This window comes from Taudactylus pleione, unplaced genomic scaffold (genome assembly GCF_031769625.1).
Source record: "Taudactylus pleione unplaced genomic scaffold, aTauple2 ptg000127l, whole genome shotgun sequence".
NCBI classification, from domain to species: domain Eukaryota; kingdom Metazoa; phylum Chordata; class Amphibia; order Anura; family Myobatrachidae; genus Taudactylus; species Taudactylus pleione.
Genome location: NW_028284529.1, coordinates 22,160,743 through 22,187,146, shown reverse-complemented (window position 1 = coordinate 22,187,146; position 26,404 = coordinate 22,160,743).

Genomic DNA, 26,404 nt, shown 5'->3' with positions numbered 1-26,404 from the left:
CAGAACAGAAGGTATGTTTTTGAAGAGTGAAACAAAAGTTGATTGACATAGTTCAATATGAATTTTGTGAGGATGATTCCAATACTCCTACAGATTGTCACGGCATTTATATCTTCTAGTCCTTATTAGGAAAGGCAGTGAACAGGACAAATTGAGGCAGAATAATGTGAAACTGGTGCTTTAAATATTACAGAAATCATTCAGTTAGAATGTGGTTCACTTCATAGTGGACTGGATTTAATGACTAAGCTCCCAGTCCTTACAGTAGAATATCTGCCCAACATGAGTTTTCCCTTATGTTTAAATAAGACTAAATCCAGAGTATTGATAAGGTGAATAATTGCCAATCTGACTACAACAAACGATGTAATGATACATGAGGTTCTACACTTACAACAGTACAAAGCCGTAACTAGCTATGGGTGATCGCTGCCACTGAACAGAGTGCAGAAGCTCCGTGGGCTGCACTGTCGCTGCCTCATGGCCCTTGCTCCTGGCTAGCAGGGTGCATCGGATACCCACCAAGGCATTACCGCAATCTGTCTCCTTGTCTTCCTTGTCAGTAGATAGCATTTTCATTCCTCATGGTTCCATTACCTTCTGAACAAGTTCTCTTAAACTCTGCATAGGAGCATTACATTTAGAAGAAACCTTGTTCTGAGTTATTCCAAAGGCTACCCATTCTGTAGTTCTGGGACAACCATGGTTGCAAAAGCACAACCCACAAATTCACTGGTCCTCTATGCAGATTCTGTCTTGGGTTAAGGCCTATACTAACATTTGTCTCCAGAAATGTGTTCCTATCCAAACCTATAGCAGAGATGCTACCTCCTCAGTACCATTCTTATCATGATGTCTTTAGTAAACAAAGCACCTAATCGGCAATGGGATTGTCCTATAGACCTAATCCCAGGAAAGACACGCCCTTGAGGTTCCACCTATCCATTGTCTGTATTCAAATTTGCTTCCATGTCTCCTTACATCAAGGAGAACCTGGAAAAAGGATTTAACCATCCTTTAGCTTTGCCTGCTGGAGCAGGATTCTTCTTCTTAAAAAAATTATGGTGGACTCCACCCTTGCATAGACTACAGAGGGCTTAAAAAAATGGGTATCTGCTGCCCCTTATTACAAGACTCTTAAATCGGGTTAAAGGAACTACAATTTTTACCAAGCTGCAGCCTACAACTTGTTCTGTATTTGAAAAGGGGACAAAAAGAAAACTGCATTCAATACGAGAGATGGCACTATGAATACCTAGTGCCATTATGGTTGATTAATGCTCCCGCAGTCTTCCAATATTTCACTAGCAAGATATTCTGTGATCTGCTCTACCAGTCAGTCATCTCTCTGGACCATGTCCTTATCTCAGAAGATCTTTCAGCACATCAGGTACAAGTAAAAAAGGTTCTCCAAAGGTTGCAAAACAACCATTTATTCTGCAAGCTAGATGTTATGAGCCATCATGACAGCTCATATCTGCTGCAGGTTCCGGCCAGAGCTGAGAGGGTTAACAGGCAAAGACAGCCACTGTAAGGTTTGGTCCAGGCTAATTGCTCCTAGCTGGGAAGCTTCTGTGAACATGCAGCACTCGGCTGCTCATAGTGGTAATTACAAGAGGCTGGTCTCATTTGCTCACACAGAATTGGCTCTGACTTCTGTTATAGGGCAGCCAGCCCATTCCTGCCTTGCCGGAGATAGTTTCTTGTGAAAGTCATGTCATCCGGTCCCTGTTCCTGTATCTGGTGTTGGTATTCCTGGTTCCTGTCCTGGCTCTGCCTTGCATTACCTATACCTGTTGCAAATATACCTGGAACATTCATTGTGCTGCAGATCCAATCTGCAAGCCAATTGTGTTGTGTACTGTTGCCATTTCATTCTGCAATATATGTACATATCTCTTGCTGCTATTATACTGTACTTTGCAAAACACATGCTGGTTAATATATTGCTATTCCATTCTGCATTATATGCTATGCTGCAATTTCATACTGCCAGCTGCATGTGTATCTGAGTTTATTGCTATACCATCTTGCAATATATCTGTTGTTTGTGATTGCCATTATTTCATGTAGTTGTGTTTATATGCAAACATATTCTGTTATTGTCTGCAGTGCACACTGCTCTATGGTAACTACCCCAAATAGTATTACTTAGTATTGCTGATATTCACGCTACTGTACCTGTTATTAGTGTGCATTCAATTTTGTGTCCATGGCTGCAGGCTGCTCTATGGTTAATATTACCTTTGTGCTACTACTCTAGTTTTACCTTGCAAATTCCCATTGCTTGTGTAAGCCCCTATTGTCCGGAGATTAAGACCTGGTGGTATCCTAGGTACCGGCAAGTATGTCATATTTTATGCGAACAGCAGGCTGTTATAGGCAGAAGCCCTCTCTAGATGACTCTATGGGACATAAAATAGAGGGGAGAGTAATTACACTACAAAAATGTATATTTGAGGTGTCGTCCATTCCCTTCTTAGGATACATCATCTCCAGCCCTTGGCCTCCAGATGGATCCTGAAAAAGTACAGGCTTTACTTTCTTGGACTGAACCTACCTCCCTGAAAGCTGCCCAGAGGTTCCTTGGCTTTGCCAATTATTATCATAAATTTATTCAAGGCTTTTCTACTCTGGTGACTTCTATTACAGCACTCACTCGGAAGGGCGCAAACCCTGCTCAGTGGCTCCCAGAAGCCAAATCCACGTTTAATCTCCTCAAGCAGTCTTTTATCATGGCTTCACTATTAAGATAACCAGATGCCACTTACCCCTTCATCCTAAAGGTGGATGCATCCTCTGAAGGAGTAGGAGTGGTGCGATCTCAGAGACTTGATGAGAACAAACTCCATCCTTCTGGTTTCTTTTCAAGAAAATTATTACCTGCTGAGAGGAACTATCCAATAGATGAAAAATAATTCCTTGCCAATAAATTGGCATTTAAAAAATGGAGTTATATTCTGGAAGGTGCACGATTCCCAATTTCTGTATACACAGATCACAAGAACCTTCTCTTTCTGAAAACAGCACAATGTCTGTGTCCAAGACAAGCCCAATGGGTATTATTTTTCTCCAGGTATGACTTTAAGTTGTCCTTCCATCTTGAAAAGAACTTATTGGTAGCCGACTATGAGATCCATTGTACAATATTTAATTTCCTCTTGTGTAAAGTGTGCGCAACACAAAGTGTCACAACAAGCTCTGGTCAGTCCACTTCAACCCCTGTCTATTTTAAATCATCCTTGAACTCATATATTGCTGAACTGTGTAATTGACATTCCACTTTCTAAAGGGTACAAAACTATCTAGGTAATCATTGACCATTTCTCAAAAATGGCCCATTTTGTCCCGCTGATTGGTCTTCCCTCCTGTCCATGTCTGGTTCAATTATTAATTTCTGATATATTCCAACTCCACAAGCTTCCTTCTAAAATTGTATCTGACTGAGGAGTTCAATTTGTGGCAAAGTTTTGGAGATCTCTCTCAAATTGAAGTTTTCCATGGCAGTCCAATGGGAAAATGGAATGTGTGGACCAGGACTTAGAGACATTCCTACACTTATATATCTCTGCTTCTCATGACAACTGGATGAAGCTTCTGCCATGGGCATAGTTTCCCCACAATAACTCCTACCATAGCTCCTCTGGGTCCATACCTTTTCTCTTGGTCTTTGGACATCATCCCCGAGTTCCAGAATTTCAGCCATTGCCAGCATTTGATGTAACAGCAGCGAGCTCACCCCCCAAGAGTTTGCAAGAATTTGGAAAGAGGTACATTCGGCACTAAAGAAAAGAAGAGCTGTTCCTGACCTCCAGGTCAGAGACAGGGTTTGATTACCTACACAAAATCTTCAGCTGCAGGTGCCTTTCATGAAATTGCACCTCGCTTCATCGGGCCTCTCCCAGTCATCAAGGTAATCTATACAATAGCCTAAAAACTCAATCTTCTGCCTTTCCTCTGGATTCCAAACTCTTATCATATTTAATTGCTGAAGCCTCTTAATCAGTTTCAAAGCTGCTCTTCCTAGAGCTCCCAAAGTCCAAATGCAATGAGGAGTTGAATTTGAAGTGGAGAAGATTTGGGACTCTCTCTGTTGCTACATCAACTTCAGTATCTGATCGACAGAAGAGGAAATGGTCCTGAGGAGAGAGCCTGGATCAACTTTGAAGATGTCCATGCTCCTCGACTAATCAAGAACTTCCATGCCAAGTACCCTCACAAGGCCAAGATATGTCCTAAGGCCACACCTAAAAGGGGGTGTACTGTCACAAACCTCTCCTCTCTGCTTTGCCATCCAGTCACCTGACTTTCTGCTCCATGCTCCGAGTCCGAGGCATATCTTCAGTGTGTCCAGGCATCTTCTGTCCAGCTGCAGTGACTGTTTTTTCTCTCTGTGGCTGTCAATCCATGAGTAGCATCCTCGCCGGCACTGGGTGCCACCATGACAGTCTGGATCAGGTGACCAGATCCTCACCAATGGGATACCAGGATTCCATGACCTGATGCCTGCTATCCCTGATGACCCAGGGGTATAAAAGGTTTTCACTTTGAGAATAGAAGCGCCAGTGCAATGATGTCAACAGCCTAGCTGTGTGGTCCTCAGATCCTGCAGATTCTCTATCTTTGCCTTAAACCACATTGCTGCACTGCTGGCTCCAGTACTCCAGTTCCATTCTGGTTCCTAGCTATTATAGGGGAGATGTTTCAAGCCTTGGAGAGTTATAAACTGGAGATGTTGGCCAACTAATCAGCTTCTGTCATTTCATACACTGTGAGAGATAAAGCATAGTTAGAAGCTGATTGGTTACTTTGGGAAACTTTATGTCACTCCAAGGCTTGATACATTTCACCCTATATCTAAATAACCATCTATTTAGGTTTCTCAAAATTAAAAAATTTCTCTTTCTACTGTATGTTCAAACATCTCTCTTACTTTTCCCATTGGAATCAGGCTGGACCAATTTGGAATATGTGTCACTTACATCATGTTCAAAATTAAATTTTCCCTTTGTAAGCATTGCCCCCTTTGTATGTCTGCTAATGCCTAGTCTTTTTTTATTACTATGTTCCCAATTGTAAAGCACTGTGGAGAGTGTTGTTATAATATAAGTTAATGTTAGGATTGTTTAACTCTAGTTTACTTTAGTTATTGTTTAACATACAGTAGTCTACATTACCTTTAGTTGGTAGTTCCTGCTGACCTTATGTTTCTGTTTGTTTTGCTCAGCCTGCCTTCCATGATTTCACAGTATGGCAGATTATGTTGACAATATATGGATAAAGGATAATAAATATAACTAACTGTGGTAAAAAAACACAATCACCTAAATCAGAAGACTGAGGAAGACAAAAGTGGCCTTTAGAAAACCCTACCCGACACTGTACAACAAATTAATACTTTTAATTTGTTTCCTTTGTAAAAATAGTCATACATTACTAATTTGAGGTCAAGAAAAACTAAAATAATTTCAGAATGTTTTTTCTAGCTCTATTTTTGAGCTACACTACTTGCACTATACTGTATGTACATTAGTAATATAGTCATAGTGAAAAGCTATTTTAAAATAATCTGATATTTTCTTGAGAGAAAATAAATACAGTAACAGTTGTTTTAATTCAATCAATCACAAATATGAACACAAAACGAAACAAACATACAGCATACGAAACAAACATACAACATACGAAACAAACATACAGCATACGAAACAAACATACAGCATACAAAATAAACACAACATACGAAACAGACATACAACATACGAAACAAACATACAGCATACAAAAGTACTATCTAATATAGTGGCCTATACATGGGGGTGCTTTCTCTTTTCTTGTCGCTTGTACTCCTCTTCTGGGGAATCTCTTGTCACTGTCTAACAGTAGTGATTCACCTACCCTGATATCTTTGTTCCATTGCTGAAATGTCTTGGTGGAATCGCTCACTATGCTTGTCACTCAGTGCACCACAGTTATCTAGTGTGGGTAATCCCGTGAATTGCATATATATGAATAGGGGAGGGGACAAATAACAATCATTTAATTTAGTCATTAGGCCCCGCCCCCTCTGCGCGGAACGCAGATTCTCTCCATTCTGCCCACTTCACTAGGAATACCCCTACATCGTCATAAATGGGCTATATCTCGGAACTCAGAGCTAACTGAGAGTTTTAAATGTCATATTCATTCTTTACATGCTGAAATCAATTAGAAGTAACTATTTTTACTTCGGAAACATTTTCATTGTTGTTCAGAGATATCAGTCTACAATGCACATACCTAATTATACTCATTCATTCTGTTCTGTAACATGAACAACTGAGACTGTTTTAAACATCCAATCAGGAAGGTATCATATAAGCCTTTCAGTCTGACCTGCTCATTCATGCTTATTGAATTAGAACTTTAAATTTGTAATCCTCTGGGTAGCTTTTTGAAGTAAGACAATGTTCTGTCTTTTTCTCTTGTTAGTGATTTGACATCAATTCTTAATTGTCACCTCAGATGAGTCATGCATATTCTTTGTGTGTTTCTGCATACCTGCTTTAATTAAATGCATAATATATTATGGACAACTATGAGTCAGGTCAGAGTGACATGCATACAGTATGTGCAGAGCAATACAAATGTAGGTATAATAAGAAGATAGAACAACGGTTCAAGTCTCAGGTAATTGGTACTTTGACACTTTGGGTCTCAGCTAAAAACATTTAGGAGGATATAATCTATATCAAACTTTGGAGAGAGATACAGTGGAGATGGTGTCCAAAAAAAAAACAATCAGCATTTATCTTGCACAGTCTTTGAAATGACAGAAGCTGATTGGTTGCTTTGGGTAACTACTCCACTTTATCTCTTTCCAAGGCTTGATGCAGTACATCTCCCTTGTGGTCATTAAAAACCACTGGTCTATGACATGAGTCCAGTATGTATTCTGATCTAGCCGCATTAGACATTGGGATTGTTTCATATGGGATGTCATTGACCGTTGCCTTAGCAATGAGGATACATAGAGCTATGATTCCTATGAGGGATTTGTCTGTGATTCAGAGAGGCCTTTTAATGTTTCCAACTTAAATTTCCATTCTATCAAACATTCTCAGTGTCTGAGTATAAAATACATTCTTCTTATTTATGCTTTATTTAAAATCTATTAATCAAGCAGATATATTTTAAACCATTCAAAACTGTAACTTTAAATGAATAAGTAATTCTCTGTTCCTATCAGTAATACTATCAGTTCCAGGTGGATAGGATGATGTCAGATGAGGATTTCCGCTGACTAATAGACCCCCCAGTCTTCACCAAGAACCGTTGCAGGGTGGGATGGGCCTCACTGCTGGAAGTCTACAGGTCATGGCCTCTAGCTGTCCCTTGGAGGTGATGGTGTGGTAGTGTAACGGAGGTGAGGTACAGAATCAGCAGGCAATAACGTAGTCAGATGTAAGGGTCACAGGCAAAATAACAGTATGGTAGATAAGCCAAGGTCAATTGGCACAGGCAGGTGGCAGGATGATGAGATAAGCTGAGATCAAGGAGCACAGACAGTTAACAGAATTGTTTTTAGGACAAGCGGAAGTCAGTACACAGGCAGGAAATATAATAGACACAGGAGCAAGGTGATGTGTCCTGATAACTTGGCATTTCAATTGTGCCCAAAGCCTTCCTTAAATAGGGATGGAATTTGAAATTAATGTCACATTGGCCCGTGCCTGAAATACGGAATAGAATGGCACATGTGGGACATGCTTGCTGCTGTAGGGGAAAGTTTAAGTTCACTCGGGCAGCTGCTGGGGAGAGGCGATGCCATGCAGTCTGCTCACCAGCCAGGGGAGTAAATTTACTAAGATTCGTGTTGGTCCCGATTTGTCCCGTTTTTCAACTCGGATAGATAGGATCGATCAAAAATGAACGTTTTTTTCACTTTAAAAATTGGGAATTTACCAAGCTCCCGGTATTGACAGGATCGTTTTGATTGATGGTGTATTTGGTTGATCCTGTCCATTTTGAAGTCCCGATTTCACGGTCCGAATTTCTCCCCCGAACAAGCGGGCTGCACATATCGGTGAAATATGTGCAGACTGCTGTGTATTTTTTTTATATTTTAAAGGTTCATTTTAAGAAAAAAACCCACGTGTACCACAGCCAATGTGAAGATGTGAAGCGGCCTCTGATTGGCTGGCGGGACATGGGAAACCCTGTGATGTCCTGACAGCTGGCATTCGCATAGTATTGGTATGTGTGACAAGACACATACCAATACTAGTCTGTTTGGTATTGGAGAAGCATGTTATTGTTTTGCCAAGACCCCCCGGGATCCTACGGAGACCAGCGCAAGGATCAGGTGAGCATACGATCTTTGTTGCAGGTCATTCCTCATGGATTCTACTCGGACAAGTGGACTGACTGGCTGGTACAGGTAAGTATGTGTGATTGATGGATGTGTGTAATAAATCTTTACTAGTCACGATGTGTGTGTTCTGTCTTTATTTAACTATTTATTTTACAGTGGGGGTACGGGTGCCAGCCGCCTGTAGTTCCACAAGTGCCAAAGGGCGGGCAGGCTGGCACCTGTAGTCCCACTGTAAAATACAATAGTTTTCTACTATTCTTCACTTTATTACTCCCATAACCATTGCTCCAGGGGTGCGGGGTAGAGCCCCGGGCTTCAGGCCAAGCCTGGGGTTTGGGAGAGGGAATACCCCTTTTTTACGGGAGTCCACACCTCCCCTGAGATCCCCGGCTTGACCTGACCAACTTGGGGTGAGAATGCTTTGGCCCTGGAGACCCGTTAATAAGGTCTCCGGGCTGTGCCATTACACCCCAGTCATTTTGGGTCCGGTGCTAGTTTTAAATATAGGGGGAACCATACGCATTTTTTCCCCCCATATTTAAAACCAGGACTGGCCCTGCAGCCTGGTGCTGGTTCTTAATTTACGGTGGAACCCTATTCGTTTTGTTCTCCATCATTTTAGGAACCTGGACTGGCTGACCAGTCCAGGGCTGGTTGGCCTTTTTTTTGGGGGGGACACTACTGTACGTCATTTTTGTAATAAAAATGAACCCTAAACATGCAGGTTTCATTAGAAAACATGTATGTTGAATGGGAACTCGCAGCTCTGGAGGTGGTGCATTTAAAATTTCTATTGAGTCCCCGATTTGAGTGTAAAACGGCTGGCTTTAGCAAAACGAATAATGGTAAATTCCCGATTTAGGCAGGAATAAGTGAAAAGTACTTCCGAATTGAGCCGATGGTGATATAATTTCTATTGTTCAAAATGGACGAATTTGCGGAATTAAACCACCTGATTTCAACCCCAAAAGATGAAGAAATCACCCGACTTTAATGATGGGGCTGCATGGTCACCCGATGCATGCGCAGTACACAACAATCGGCCATCTGCGTACGCAATGTTATCAGCGATCCTTGCTGATCAGGCCCTGTATGCATACTGCAATGTTGTTTCACATTCAGAAAATTAATGTTCAGTTGCTTACATGTAAAAAAATATATAGAGTAATATATATATATATGTATATATATATGGGTATTACTTTTCATTATAGATATAGCAGTGTATATACAGTATTACATACAGAATATATATATATATATATATATATATATAAACAATTGGCTTCAATTCACAGCACTCAAGCATCTGCGTTGCCTTTGGTACTTAAATTAAGTACATCATACAAACTCGGCACTCACCTACTTATATTCTTGCAAAATATTAAAATTCAGGGAATGTTAGTTCCAAAATATTGCAACAGTTTGTCAAGCTGACCAACCACACCATTGGCACCCCTTTTTTCCATATGGAAGTAAAATTTTGTCAGCTTATTCCCCAGGTGCTCATTAAGTTATATACTTGGGTGTGGTTTTGTCTCTTTAAGCCAGTATCTGAACCCATGGAAGAAGCATAATTTCTATTTAAAATCTGTGTGATAGTTGGAGCCAAACAAGGCAGAGCAATGCTCATATTTTTGAGTGTCAGTGGACTGACCAGAAGGGAAGACTGTGATGTGGTTGGTCAGCTTGATAAATTAGTGCAATATTTTGGAACTAACCTTCCCTAAACTATAAACAGGACCGGCACTAGGCTTCCATGCTCCCAGTGCCAGGGTCCTGTGCTACATAGCCATGCCCCTACCTCCCCCTGAGCGCTTACCCAGGGCTGGCTCCAGGGGTCAGAGCACCCTGTGCCGGCCCATCTTATGGCGCCCTCTCATCGCGCGCCCAAATTTGGGGGCGTGGCCTAATTACCATAGGCCACACCCCCTATGTGACGTTATTTGGAGGTGTGTCTGCATGGCTCACCTCCAAATAATGTCAGGCTGGGGGTAAAGCCCAGCAATCCATCATTGGCTGGGCTTCCCCCAGCCCTCTTCCGTCAGTGAATGGATGCAGCGCGCATGCGCGCGGCATCCTTTCACACTCCGGGGGTCCGGCACCGCCCTAACAGCTGCGGCAGTGGGGGTCCCCAACCTCCCAATTAGACCACCCACGGGCTACTTCAGCCCGCGGATGGAGCAGCGGGACAGTAGTGTCCCGCTGAAATCGGGATGCTGGGGAAGGGTGCCTCCCTCTAGGGGTGGCGCCCTTGTGCGACCGCACTGGTCGAACACCCCTAGAGCCGGCCCTTCGCTTACCAAATAACGACAGTGGGAGGGTGGGCTTTTCTACTGCAGACAGCTGATGGCAAGCTCAGGCAGGGAGCAGGGCTGCTAGGCAACGGCCCTGCTAGCCCATGCCTAGAACCGCCACTGATTAAATATATATTTATATATAAACAAAAAGCACTAACCCATGGCACTCACCATTCCTAGATTTGGGGTGCAACATGGTATGTGACCACATTGTTTAAATAGAAATCATAGGGGCCCTGCACTCACCATAATAACTAACAACAATAATAATAATAATAATAATAATAATAATAAACATAATAAACAGTGGGACTTTGGTTCATGAATTGATCAATGCATTTAAGCCTGCAACCCCCGGTCATGGAACCCCACTTTACTGCAAGTCTCTACTCTATTGCTCAGAATTATAACATGGAACTAGCCATCACATTAGTGTTAAACTTAGGGTATGCTATCAAGGTTTAAAGCTCACAGCAACTTTGCTTTTAAATGTGAGACAGTCACCAAGGTCAGCTTGATAAATTATTGCAATATTTTGGAACTAAACATCCCTAAATTATATACAGGAGCAGCGCTAGGCTTCCATGCGCCAAGTGATGGGGTCCTGTGCTGCATAGCTACGCCCCTACCTCCCCCTGAGCGCTTACCCAATAATGCCATGTCTACTGCAGACAGCTGATGGTGAGCTCAGGCAGGGAGCAGGTCTGTGCTCTGGGCGACGGCCCTGCTAGCCCATGCCTAGAACCGACACTGACTAAATATGCTACATTCTCCTTTCTCCCCATCTACCCCATCTGTGTCAAACCAGTTTGTCTTCCCCCACCTTTTTAGAATGTAAGCTCTCACGAGTAGGGCTATCTACCCTCTTGTGCTTCTCCTTATTTTAGTGTAATTTACTTCTTACTCACCACTAGGGCACCTAACACTTGGTTGCTTATGCTCTGTTGCTTATCTGGGTGATATGGTTGCTAATGTAGCAATATATATTATCCATGTCCTGTATTGTATTGTTCTGTAAGTCGCTTGTCTACAATTTGTTTATGTACTTTGTAAGGCGCTGTGGAACACTTGTGGTGCCATATAAATATAAGATAATAATAATAATATATATATATATATTTATTAGAGATGAGCGGTCCAGATTAACGTGAATCCTGACTGTTCTGAACTTCATGATCTGAGCCACATCTGAGTCCTGGCTTGGAAATTCCTGCCAGGCTCAGATGTCACATCGAGGCCAAATGTCATCCTCCCGATGTCAGATTCTTGCAAGGTTTGGATTCCATATAAGGATCCTGCGCCATTCACTACAGTACAGTCATCCTTCTGCATGCTGTGCTCTGCTCTGTGGTTTCCAAGTGGGGTTGTGTCCATCTCCATCTCTAAGGGGCTGTGTCCATCTCTAAGGTGCTGTGTTCATCTCTAAGGGGCTGTGCTGCTGTGTGTCCATCTGTAAGGGGTTGTGCTGCTTGGACTGTGTCTATCTCTAAGGGGCTGTGCTGCTGGAGCTGTGTCCATCTCTAAGGGACTGTAGTGCTGGCACTGTGTCCATCTCTAAGGGGCTGTGCTGCTTGGACTGTGTCCATCTCCAAGGAGCTGGGGCTGTGTCCATCTTTTAGGGGCTGTGCAGCTGGGGCTGTGTCCATCTCTAAGGGGCTGTGCTGTCACTATGTCCATCTAAGTGGCAAGCTGTATCCAGCCCTCTTAGTCTAATTAATTTCCATCACAGTGGTGCTGCACTGACTCTGCAGGCCCCACCCACTGCATATTTGTCATGCAAAAAAAAACTTTAAAATAATAAAAAAAGTAAAAACAATAAAAAAGTAAAAAAATGAAAAATTAAAAAAAATGGTCTCATTTTATGCAGTGTGAGCAAAGCTGCCAGCTTTAAAAAATAAAAATTGTTGTATTTGTACTGTGCACTGCACCCCAGTATGCTGTATTACCCCAGAACATGTGCATAAAAGTGGTCTGACTCTATGCAGTTTGAGCAAAGCTGCCAGCTTTAAAAAAATTTAATTGTATTTATACTGTGCACTGCACCCCTGTACATTGTATAATCCCAGAATATGTGCGTAAAAGCTGTATGACTCTATGCAGTGATCTGCGAATTGAAAAATGGATAACAATCAGTTTAGAGAAGAGCAAGATAATACTAGTGCTCCAGCTGCTGCCACCAGTCATGATGACTATACTAGTCCTTCAACATCATCTACTAAAGTCGATGCATAGAGGGTCAAAGTCAGGGCATCTAAAATAAAAAAAACTATTTACACTGGTAAAGAAAAAAACACCTCTAATAAAGGGAAAGTTTGCTGCAGAACAACATTACATTAGCAACATGCCATTCACCACACACAGTGGCAAAGAAAGACTTAGGCCTTGGCCTTTATTTCTAAGTGGTGGTTCTGCAACTGTCCGTGAGGCATCTTATTCTGCCTAACATGATGCAAGACCTTTTCACTCAGAGTCAAGAGGTGTAAAAGAAATGAGAACTGCTATGGCAGTAGAGCAAACTGTCGATTTCTGAAACAGAAATGTCACAAATCCCTGAGGAGAGTCTAAGTGTGTCCACGTGTGCTATGTGAGTATGACCTTTCTGATACTGTTGTACTTGCAGAGATGCCGCCTTCCATCATTTGGGCTCCCTCTGCAAATGTGGGGATGAGCAGCAGAAGTATAGCTGATGACATAGAAATTGAGAATGCCAAAGAGGAAGTGCAAAAGGATGAGTGGGATAATTCTGTAACTGACGCCGGTGCTAATGAGGATGTTGAATATAAGGATGTTGTTTGTGTAATTTAGACACCAGTGATAGCAGCTCTTGGCCATGATAAGAAGATGGTCATTGTAATGCCAGGGCATAGGACCAACAAATCCACCTCTTATGTGTGGAATTATTTTTACCCAAATCCTGACAACATTTGTCAAGCCATCTGTAGCCTTTGTGGAACCACAGCAAGTAGAGGTAGGGAAGTTAAGCATTTAGGAACCTCCACCCTGTTACATCATTTGCAGTGAGCTCATGGCAAGTTTTTGATAACATCAGAAACTGGTGCTAAATAAATATCAACATGCAGTCCAGCATCAGCTAGCTGCCTTCTCTCAACTAGATCTCAGTACCTGCAATCTCAACCACCACCTTCATCCTCAATATCCACAGTAATGATCGGAGGTAGTCCTGCATCCAATTTGTTAAGGTAGGGTGACTCCTCCCCCTATTCAGGATTCCTTAGAAGAATACTTGAGCGCTAGGCCTGCTGCTGCTTCTGCTGCTGGGGGTGGATCTTCATCCCAGAATCCCAGAAGTGGACCAAGAAGATTACTAGTAGTAGTTTCACAAAACAATTGACTGTTAAGCAATCCTTTGAAAGAGCAACCAAGTATGACCGCTCCCACCAAGTCGCACAGCAGATCACTGACACCATGATGGCTATTTTAGTATGGGATCTACATCCAATATCCACCATTAATGCAGTGGGTTTTGCAGTTGATTGAGGTCCTGTGTTCTTGGTACCAAATTCCATCTTGGTTCCATTTTATCTGAAAGTCATTCCTCGGCTGTACCAGGACATTAAAAAAATAACTAATTATTGTCTTACAAAATGCCATTTTACCCACTGTCCACTTAACCACATATATGTGGACAAGCGGTAGTGGGCAAACTAAAGATTACATGATGGTGACAGCCAACTGGGTGGGTGAATCTCCTTCAGCAGCAGCAGAAGCTGTATCTAACAAACAATACCAGCTCATTCCAAGGTAGGCTACTCTGTGTATCACCAACTTCACTAAGAGGCATACCACTGACAACCTCTTAGCAAAAGTAAGGGACATCATAGTAACATGACTTACCCCACCTGGACTCTCCTCAGGATTTGTGATATCTGATAACACCACATATATTGTGAAAGCATTACAGTTGGGTGAATTACAACACATCCCTTGCTTTGTTTACATGATTAACTTGGTGAAACAGGGTTTTTTTTTTTTTAAATGAGAGGGGCATGCAGGAAATGGTGTCTGTGGCCTGAATAATTTTGGAAATTTTTACCATTCAGCCACATCATGCAGGAGTTTGCAGCAGCTGCAAGAACAGTTGAATTTGCTATGTCACCAACTGAAGCAAGAGGTGGTAACCAGGTGGAACTCTACTCTTTATATGCTTTAGCGGATGGATGAACAGCAAAAAGCCATCCACAGCTATACAACAAGCTATGACTTTGGGAGAGAAGGGGGAGTGTTTCTTAGTCCAGTGCAGTGGAGACTGCTTTCCATCTTGTGCTCAAACCCTTTGAAGTAGCCACTTGTGAAGTGAGTTCAGACACTGCTAGTTTAAGCCAGGTGATTCCCCTAATTAAGCTTTTGGAAAAGCAGCTCAAGAGATTAAACAAAATGATTCAACTAAATATAGTATGTCGGGCTGGTAGGTCCTAAGTGAACTTCACCAGGAGCCAAGGGTTGCTGATATCTTGAAATCGGATCACTACATTTTGGCTTGATCCTAAGTTTAAGTCGTATATTGTGTCTTTCTTTCCAACTGACCCAGATCTTAAAAGATGCAAAGAGCTCCTGGTGAGCAAGTTGGCTGCTCAAGTGGTACACGAAACAACAAAATCTCCTTCTTCAGTTTCTCCCGCAGCTGCTAGGAAAAAAAAATCAGCTATCCCAAGAGACCCAGTGGTGATGCAGAGGAGTCAATTTGTGACATCTGGTTGGGTCTAAAAGAATTGCTAAAAATTAGTTATACCACTACCATGACCCCATCTGATAGGGTCACCATCCAAAGAATGGAGGATTATTTTCATGACACCATACACATAGGCATGTCACAAAGTCCCTTGGACAACTGGAAAGACAAAAAGGCAATTTGGAGGCCCTTGTACAGACTGGCTTTGCATTACCTAAGTTGCCCACCCTCCAGTGTATACTCAGAAATCGTTTTCAGCACATCCGGGAACCTTATCAGCAATGATGAACTGGAAATTCCATGAGGAAGACCTTTACTGACAATTATGTAAAAAATACTCAGGTACTGTAATGGAGGATTCCAGCAGGGATTAATTAATATTGTGTGAGGATGATGTACACACTGATGAGGGTGAGGATGAAATCTTACCATAGTAGAGCTGTTACCTTAGCTGTCTTAAGCCCGTTAGTAGCTTGTTTTGTGGGGGCCCAAGCAAACCAAGCACTTCAGCCACAAAAGTGGCAGTCCCTGTTGCTGAAGTGCTTGGTTTGTTAAACTGTGCATGTCCTTTTTAATATCCAACATAAGGGTGAGTAGGAGGTCCCAAAGACAATTCCATCTTGCACCACTTTCTTTTCTGCTGTGTGGCAATGATTCATAGTGACCAGCCAGCTCGCTGCAGCTTTTAGTCAATACTGATGTACACAATTTTGTATGCTGAGAAGTGGACAAAATTGACTAGAAATGACAGGAAATTGATATTGTTGAGGTTAATAATACTCTAGGGTAGTGGTTCCTAAATATTTTTGAATCACGGCGCCCTAGCATTTCAGCATTGTTTTTATGGCACCCATAAGCCAAAAGTTTATAATTGAAAAATTCAGAAAAATATAGCAAAGTGTAGTAAATTGTGCTTACCTGTCATCCTTAGGTTCAATTTTGTGGTGGTTATGTGGTGCTGGACAGGTTTGACCTTCTATTTATCCACATATTTACATTAAATTGACCATATCTAATTTTATTTGGTGTTGGACCACCATCCAGAGGCACCCTTGCAAGTGTCCCAGGCACCCCAAGGTGCCACGGCACACAGTTTGGAACCACTGCTCTAGGAACAAAAAAGTCCCAAATTATGTGATTTGAGCTTTTTTGTTAATTTTAAAAAAAAAAATGCAAATCCAAATACACAGCATGCTGTGATGCTGTAATGTATGAAATCAATAAGCATTTTTAAGAGGAGTGGTGAGTACATCCCTGATATATATATATATATATATATATAATGTTGGGGTGATGCTGGATTGCATTCTGGGTCTTATAGTCGGTGAAAATCTCTGCTACCACATGCAGTCAGTCCAACCTTTCGGTGTATTACCTTTATCAAGGACTAAATTAATACAAAATTGGCTTACCTTAAGTAGAAAAGACACCACCGCTGCAGAGCGAGACAAAGCAGTCCACCACCTTCTGAATCAGAAAAAGCATTTTTGTTTAGTAGCAAAATATCATAACAGAGCCATAGTTGTATAGCATAAGTAATGCATGTCGCATGTACTTTATCGGCAGATATACTCATCAAATGCTGTGTGACATCATGCATCCATCAAACATTGCCCCTGGCCTGACGGCTGTTTCTGTGGTGAATCACCTTCATCATGAGCATAGGTACAGTACATTATGTTTAGGCACCTGTTAATATAAGGGGATTTACGCCAATGATTAGGCACATCTAATTAATTACTTACCAGAGAGATGCAATGCCACCCATCTGTTGCTGTGTTCTGGAAGTATCTCCATCGCGACACATGAACATCCGGCTTGCTTGGCGGCGCTGCGTCATTCCCAGCCCTGGTCTCTCCAATCAGCAGCACGTTATCGGCGCTGTCAGCTGACCGGCCAGGGGAGGGAGGAACAAACAGGTATCCATGGCAATATTACCAGCTACACATTGCGTCATCCCATCAGTGGCGCCGCAAGTCTCCATAACCTGGTCAGAGAAGACATGGGTTATTGTTCGCCCTAATAACCTAACAATCCATTCTGTAAACACATAAATATGTGTCAGCATGAATGTGAACAAGCAACCATAGATATAGTATATCATCCCAAAACAAAAACAAAAAACACTTTTTCTGATTCAGAAGGTGGTGTATATCTATCTATCTATCTATCTATCTATCTATCTATCTATCTATCTATCTATCTATCTATCTATCTATCTAATGTTATAGTTAACAGCCAGCAGTTACAATATCTGTGGACCTTCCAGGTCCTGGCAAACTAATGCTAACCACCACCCCCAACCTATCCCCTGAGCAACTTGTCTGACATCAGGAGCAAGGAGCATCAGGTGTGTGAGAGTTTTTAACCCTTCCTGTGCTCCAGTGATTATTCCAGCTGGATCTGTGAGAATGTGAAAACCTGGAATTCCACACCTCCACTGCAAATGCAGAATGCACAGGTTTCACTCCAGCCTCCCCTGGAATGAGCTTATCCCACAGGTATGAGACAACCCCTCTCACCACACAGCCTCCCATTTTGCTTTTCCAAGCTTGGGGAAGTGCACATATTCCTTGGTGATGGCTGACACCCTTCAGGCTTCTTGCAGATGCTGGGTTATACTTTTCCCCGCAACTCCATGGACAACATATCTCTCAAAAAGCCAGTGCAACATCCAAGTAGTCTAGCAAGAAGTACAGGGTCTGGACTTTCTTCTTGCCAGGGTTTGAGCATGTCTCCTACCTGGCTGCCTGACATGGTAATTTATCGGTCCTACAGGTTCCACCACTTCGTAGGGCCCTTGCCAATGGGCAAACAATTTACTTTCTTGTGTCAGCACCAACACTAGAACTTTGTCCCCTGGATTAAGCTTTCTGATTTGAACTGTGGGATCATAGGCTTGTTTCTGATGAGCTTGGGCATCTATAAGGTTTTCTCGAACAATGGGCCCTATTTTGTAAAGCCGTTCATATAATTTTCTAATGAACTCCACAACGTTTGGTTCCTCTATGTTCTGCTGTTCCCAGTCTTCCTTCAAGATGTCTAGGATGCTTCTTGATTGCCTTCCAAAGAGGAGGCCAAAAGGGCTAAACCCGGTTTAAGATTTGGATACCTCACATATGGCAAACATGAGATAAGGGAGTACTTCAACCCACTCCTGTTTATTATCCAGGACAGCCCGGCATATCATAGACTTTAAGGTCCTGTTAAATCTTTCCACCAACCCATCCATCTGTGGGTGGTATACTGAGGTATGCAATCGTACTATTCCCAACTTTTTACACAGTACTGCTATTACTTGGCACATAAATGGCAAGAAAAGAGGAGCATCAATTCCCTGGCAATAGTAGTTGTTTTGGAATTCCGCAAGGGTATCACTTTTGGATTGCGGGCGGCGTAATCTAAGATCACCAGAACATATTGGTTACCCCACTTTGATTTTTCCAGTGGACCAATGAGCATTATGATGCAATCAAATGGAACCCCAACAATAGGCATTGGCACTAGTGGTGCTCTTAAATGAGGCCTTGGGCTGGTCTTCTGGCATACGGGACACTGTTGGCAGTATCTATTTACTTCAGCCATGATTCCTGGCCAAAAGAATTGGAGCACAATACATTCCAGTGTTTTCTCTTCTCCGAGATTATCTCCCCAAATATGGGTATGAGCGGCTTGCAACACTAGTGGTATATGTACCCTGGGCACCAACAACTGCTCAATCTTCTTCCCTTGCTCCAATTTGACTCTACATAGTAGATTGGCTTTAAGGACAAAATATGGAGTGCCCTCTGGTGGGTAGGCAGTTTTTATGATGCCATTAACTTCTATGACACTAGCCATGACATTCCCGAGAGCAGCATCATTTTATTGATCTCGGGCAAAACTTCAGCTGGCAGCGTATTTCAATCTGGACTGGGGCTATCCTCAATTAATACTGGCGAGTCAGATGTTCCTTTTCCAAAGAGGACTGGCCATGCTTTTCCGCTCTTCTCCCTTTTACAAGGTAGGGCCTTGGAGACTTTAGATTGGCATTGCCTCTGTGGTTCCTTTACAAGCTAAACAAATCCTGGGAACTTGCTTCCCAATATGATAGGATGGGGGAGCTTAGGACCAACCACTGTGACCACCTCATAAGTGTGTCCTTTTATAGTGAGGCTCAGTTGCACCTGGGAGAAATGTTATGTGGACCCATTAACGCAGAGCACTTCAACTAACCCTGGCACCTTTTCTACTGCTCTGGACAGAACAGCCTCTAAGATCAGGCTTAATTAACTCCCTGAGTCTATAATAGCTAGGAGTTCTCTGCCATTCAGTAACACTTTTTCCCACATTAACGTGGGTCTGGAATCCAGGGATACCATCATGCAAAAATAGGGGTACATACAGTTGTGCCCTTACTAGTAACCCAATATTCCATAGGCTCTGTTTTTCTGAGACAGTCACACCTTATATCACCTGGCTCTCTGCACTCATAGGATATGACCTTGGCATCTCCAGCTGCATTTCCTTGAGGAGGGGTGACAGTCGGGGTCACAGGCCAATGGGGTACCATCTTAACGGGTCACTCATTCCCTGGTTTATTTTCTGGCACTTCTGTAATATTTCCTGCAGTCTCATACTGCTCCCATACAGTAATTTATTCCTCTAAATTCTGTGGATCAGTGTGTATGACCCAGTGCTGCACATTCTGCCCTAGGGTTCTTATACACTGGTCAACAACTACCGTCTCTACAATCTGAGCGGCAGTGTGGTCTACTGGCTGGAGCTATCTTTGTCCCTGTCTGGCGAGTTCTGCAACCTGGTAGTAGGACCCATTTGTGGAAGTGCTGTGCTTTCCCAGAAGGAGTGAGACCTGACCTAGCTAGAATGGCACTTTTGACTAGGTCATATTTCTCCACATCAGCAGAGGACAAATAAGCATAGGCTTTCTGAGCCTCACCAGTGAGATTGGGGGCAAGTCTGACAGCCCAAGCATCTGCTGGCCACTTTAAGCACTGTGCAACCCTCTCAAATATTAACAAATACGCCTCTCGGTCATCTGAGGCAGACATTTTCTTCAGATGCCTTGCAGCATTTGCTGTGCCCTTTGCTTTTGTCACTAATTGTAACATTCGGTCCTCTGTCTTTTGATGGGAGGATAGCAAATTTACTATAGTATGAAAGACTTTCTCCATTTTTATAGTGGGAGGTGTATGTACAAGTGTAGGTGCTTTTAGATAACAAGCCAGTTTATACAAATAAATATATCTCTTTCAGCAAAGCAATTGTTATTCAAGTTTAACACAGGAAAAGAAAACACTGTTTTTTTTTCTTCAGAAATGCAGGGGTTAATTAGAACATAGAAAAATAATGTTTTTTTTTCTCTTTCAGAAATGCAATGCTTAATTAAGTATGTGAGCTCTGCTCTTGTTCAGTCAACAGGTGAACTTAAGTAGACAGCATGAACACATGCTGGTGAACACACTAATCAGCATTTGTTATATGTTTTAAACACCTTAGTGTTTAAAACATATAACCACAAAGTAACTTTTTTTTTTCAATACACACACACAAACAGCTTTTGCACACTGCATAGCAAGTTACAGTGTCCTTAATATAACTGTTTTTTTCTGGATTGCCAACCATACTCACATATACTGAGCATTTTGCCTTGTCAGTTCCTTTGCTATGCCATAGGCATCTAGCAATTGTTCTGCGAGACAGCAGTGCACTCCCCGTATGGAGCACCAAATGTAACACGGGGTATAGAAATGAGGACTCCAGACAGACAGGTACTCAGTGAAGCAGTGTCTTTTTAATGGTAGCAAACACTGCACCTTAGCATTTGTGAGCATAGGTCTGGATACACACAGGCACATAACAGAAAATAAGCAAATAAAAATAAAAGTAAATGTCCCAGCACTCCTTGTGCTTAACAGTCAGCAGTTACAATATCTGTAGACCTTCCAGGTCCTGGCATCCTAATGCTAACCACCACCCCCAGCCTATCGCCTGGCTAGCTTGTCCAGCATCAGGAACATGGATCATCAGGTGTGTGAGAATTATTCCAGCTGGGTCAGTGATTATTCCAGCTGGGTCTGTGAAAACCTGGAATTCCACACCTCCACTGCTAATGCAGAACGCACAGGTTTCACTCCATCCTCCCCTGGAGTGAGCTGATCCCACAGTAATGTAGGCAGTTCATGTGAAAGACAACCCCTCTCACCACAAAATATATATACACACTCACTTAAATAGTATTTGCCTAACAAGGAACTGATTGCCTGATTCAGAGGTTTATACAAAGATGATATTTATGCAGATCAAGTGATTTTTAGCCATTGCGCAAGTGTAAAAGTTGTACTGCACACACGCAGCAATTGGTTTGTGATTATGCTCCCATAGGGGATTCATTCGCACAGTCAGTGACAGGTAGTTGGCATTTGGGGGAGGTAACTGGGGGGGTGACTAGATAAACGCAGGTGTGTCAGAACCATTTAAACACAGTTTCATGCATTCAGCTCCTAACTGCAGTTTTGCAGGCTGTGTTTAAAAAATGACAGTTTGGAGTACATTGGTTGGTACTTTATCTCTCCAAGCTTTGATAAATCTCCCCCTCAATGTCTTCACAGTCCCTTCTAGTTATAGCAACTAGCATCCATTTTTATTTAGTACTTATCTTTTCTAGCCATCATAGACTGCTGCATTTATTTCTATTTATTTGTAATGGTTTGGATATGTATGATTATACTCTCAACAATACATATTTCATACATCTATTTAAAATGAACTTTAATATATATATATATATATATATATATATATGTATGTACTGTATATATATATATATATATATATATATATATATATATATATATAATTATTATTTCAGAGTCAAAATTTTACTCTCAGCACTTTCCTGGGATGATTCATTTTAGTTTTTCTAAAAGGTCACTGATTTAAATAACCCACAGGACATGTTACTTATTCATTTACTGTATCATTAACTGCATCATTCAATACAACTCTGATGTTAGCAGTAGCCAAATTGCATAGAAAATAAAAAGTGTTGCTGTACCATGGACAGTAACACAGACAGATATAGTTCCTGGTTCTGTCCCTATGAGGTGCCAGCTTCCTGCATGCGGTGTGTTCTTGTGCAGAACCTGTCCATCTGTATCGCTTTGCTGCCATATCAGCATGTGAAGGGAAGGTATTGGAGCTGCTCTTTTGTTTTGACTGCTGCTGTGTCCGGAAGATAGGATAAAGTATTACTGGCAACAAACTCACCACAAATGTCATACTCAGTCTCCAAATCACATATCAGCAGAGAGTTGTGAATGTAAAGCAGAACACAACCTGACAAAGATCTTTTCTGGAAAAAAGAACTGTACTCTATTGTCTGTCATTGAATATTAAGACAGTTATTTACTCTGAAGATCAATCAGACATTCACGGCTACACTCTGAGATATCTCTGGTAAAGGTTGTTCCCCAATTCAAATAACTAAATATCACTGGACAGGTTTAATTTAGGATACACAAATGACATGAATAGGCAATATCCTGTTAAATATAGCCTTCTATTTGTAGTAGTGCTGCCACTTTTATCACTTATTTTAAAAAAAAATGAGTAATGGCAAAAACGCCCACCTGTTTATAAGCATTGCATTATACAAATAACTTGCTCTGCTTTAAAGTTTAATTTTTGTTTTAAATGCAATAATGTGACCTATACATTTATGTGCTCACAGAAATCCTTGGTGGTTTGCCCAAACCTCACATACTGTACTGTAGCATTAGGGTTATAAATTGGGACAGGACAATGTGGCAGGTTTATTATATGGTAATACAAGATCAGGGAGTACAGTAAATACGGGTGCACATGTAACGATATGCTCCATGAGCGATATTGTTCAGTGTTGTCCCTTCACCTGCCGAGCTCAATGTCATTCCCGACTTTGAGCATACACACTGAACGATATCGTTAACAATATCATTCAGTGACGTCACCGGCTGCATCCCTGAACTTGCAGGATCTGATGACATCGTCATATTGGCCTGCAAGTACGGCCGATGAAAGATATTGTTAACGATCTGCAGGACCGTTAACAATGTCTTGCATACACGCGGAACGGTATTGAATGGTATGAACGATGATGTTATCGTTCATATTGTTCACAATATCGTTCTGTGTGCATGCAGCTTAAGAACTCAGTGAGGGTAGAATCAGCTGGAAAGGTAAGAAAGGTTAAAACTGAATAACACTCCTGTGCAAGGCAATTATAATGCAAATAAGCAGTGACGCACAATAGCAATGGATTGGCATTATAATATTGCAGTACCAGACTACTTCATGCTATGGTTTAAGCTAATAAATCCATGATGGAAAAGTTCATCACTAAAATATCATATCTCATACACAGAGTTCTAACAGGGATTTGCCTAACAACTATGTCACCTTTCTCTTTCCTTAATGCTTTAGTACTCTTGATAACATACAATAGTACTTTACCACCACTTGCTTCTGGCTTATACCGCTTTTACACCAAAGTCCTGGGTCTAACCCAGGATTTGGAACACGTTTCCAACCCGGATCAGACCCGGGACAGCCCCCCTTTTACACCGCGGCATAACCAGGGTCTTCACACCAGACCCAGGTCAGCACTGACACGACTCTCCGGCACAGGTGAGCGGCGCTTCTTCCCCTCCCTCCCCCTCCGTGACCTACTTACCTTACTCCACAGAGGTTTGGAGGCAGGAAGGGCGGGTGGGATGCGCTGCTCCGCTCTGGTCGGCCCGGCAGTGGATGCTTGGAGATTATGTCATCTCCAAGCGCCACTGAAGCCGGCCAATCAGGCGGCATATGGCATGACCTGGGGCATCGTGACCTGGGCCGTGCAGTTTGCATTGCAAGGTGATACGGGAACGACCTGTGCTCAACCCTGCAAGCTAGCCAGGTCGGATCCCTGGGTCACTGGACCCGGGTTGATCTGTTTACACCGACTAAAATCCCGGGTTGATGCGCGTCCATGTGCATTAACCCGGGAATTTTCAGTTGGTGTAAAAGGGGTATAATATAAATATGCAGTGTGTGTCCCTCTGACAATTTATTGCTAGATCTAGCTACTACTGCTCTTAGCGTGGTAGATGGTGCAGGGATCGGGTTTACTTTTGTGGTAGGTTACCAAAGTAACCTGCCAAAGCTCAGATAACATTAGATCACTCTCCTCAATCATGTTATCTCCTTGCCCCTCTTGGCATTCACTAGTAATATGTATCAAGCCTTTGAGAGAGAGAAAGTGGAGAATTTGTGCAAAGCAACCAATCAGCTTCTGTTATTTATCTTGCACATTCGGTGAAATGAAAGATTATTGGGTGGTTTGGACAACGATCCCTCTTTATCTCTCAAAGAGAGATGTATCAATACTTGGGGGAGATGTCTCAAGCCTTGGTGAGAGAAGTGGAGAAGTTGCCCAAAGCAACCAATCAGCTTTTAACTGCCAGTTTTCTAGCACAGTCTATGAAATGATAGCTGATTGGTTGCTTTGTGTAACTTCACCACTTTATCTCTCTCCAAGGCTTGATACATCTCCCTTTTGAAGGCTTGATACATCTTATGAAGCCTACTTCTTCTAACTCAGGCTCACTTGGTTAATGTTGTGTGTTTTTATTGGCTGAGGATAACCTGGACCACTTTTAAAGCAAGGCACCAGCTTAGCCTTCATCCTAGTTGCTGTAACATCAAATGAGAGGAAAATTGTTGCTCCACAGGGATACATATTCCATTCACTCCCATAACCCTTTGCAACTGCTACTGTAGGAGAAATGTAGTTACCCCAACAGCCAATCACTGATAACGTTCTCAAGTGTACCCAGGGGTAGCCTGGGTATAATGCTACTAATTAACTCCTGTTGCTACACGTACTGACGTGGCAGCTGATGTCACATAAATACAGTACGATAGGGTCACATTATTCCCATCTGAGATCATATCTACTTTGTTAAAGAAATCTTAATTTAACTCAGAATTAGAATGGATAATAAGAATTGCATCAATGCAGACAAGAGGAACTTTACAGCCATTTAAAAATACAGAATAACAAATGGAAAATAATGTACAGCACAATGAAAGTAAAAGATTATTGCAACTGTGAAAATAAATATATATTAACCATTTCACATATAATATAAAAAAAACTGTAGTAGGTTTATATGCAGAGAATTATACAGTAACTTTTACAATGAATTTCAGAATGAAGTTGGTCACAAATGCTGTCATCAGTGACAACTGAATGGCATGTGGGTAGCCAAATAATCACATACATAGTTGTAGGGTACACACTAAAAACTACTGAATTGTAATTACATAATGTTTCATGTAAGTTTAATGACTGCACACTCAGGAAGCTTCAATCATTGGGTTTATTTGTTTGGGCCATCATTCACGCACCATGCATGTGCCAATTTTTGGCAGTTTACTTTACAAGATAAAGTTTTTCTGGAAGTATTCTTAAGGCTTTCAATACTGTCCTACTTTTCAAATCATGCTGTTCAACTAGTATTTTGTACATATAATATGATGTGAGCTTGTCAGCTCTGTTTCTGAAAATTATGTGCTATGTTTTAAAGACTTAGAAGAACTAGAACTGATAAAAGTAAGTCAAGAGAAGGAATTTGATAGAACGTGCTCTAGTCCGAGTATAGAGAATTATGGTGACTCTCAATTATAATTATTAGAAAAAATAATTCTGTTTGAACAGCTCTGATGCTACATTTATTGGCCGAGCGGCACCAAACAGTGCTGTCATTCAACAGAAATGTCAGGTTGGTGAGTAGCTAACTATTTGCTGTCATTATGTGGACCACAGTGCTTATCTTTGGAAGAGGTATGGACATATGAGTGACAGACTGATCATTAGACCCTGACTTATCTGTCACTTCTGCTTCTTGAGAAGCATTGCAGCAGGCATGGCAGCAGTAAAGTAATGCTGGAGGAAATGCGAAAACTTCTTTAATCCTCCACTTTCCATTAAATAAAGTATTGGCTGACTTAATTTGAAACCTAACTGCCTCAACGGCT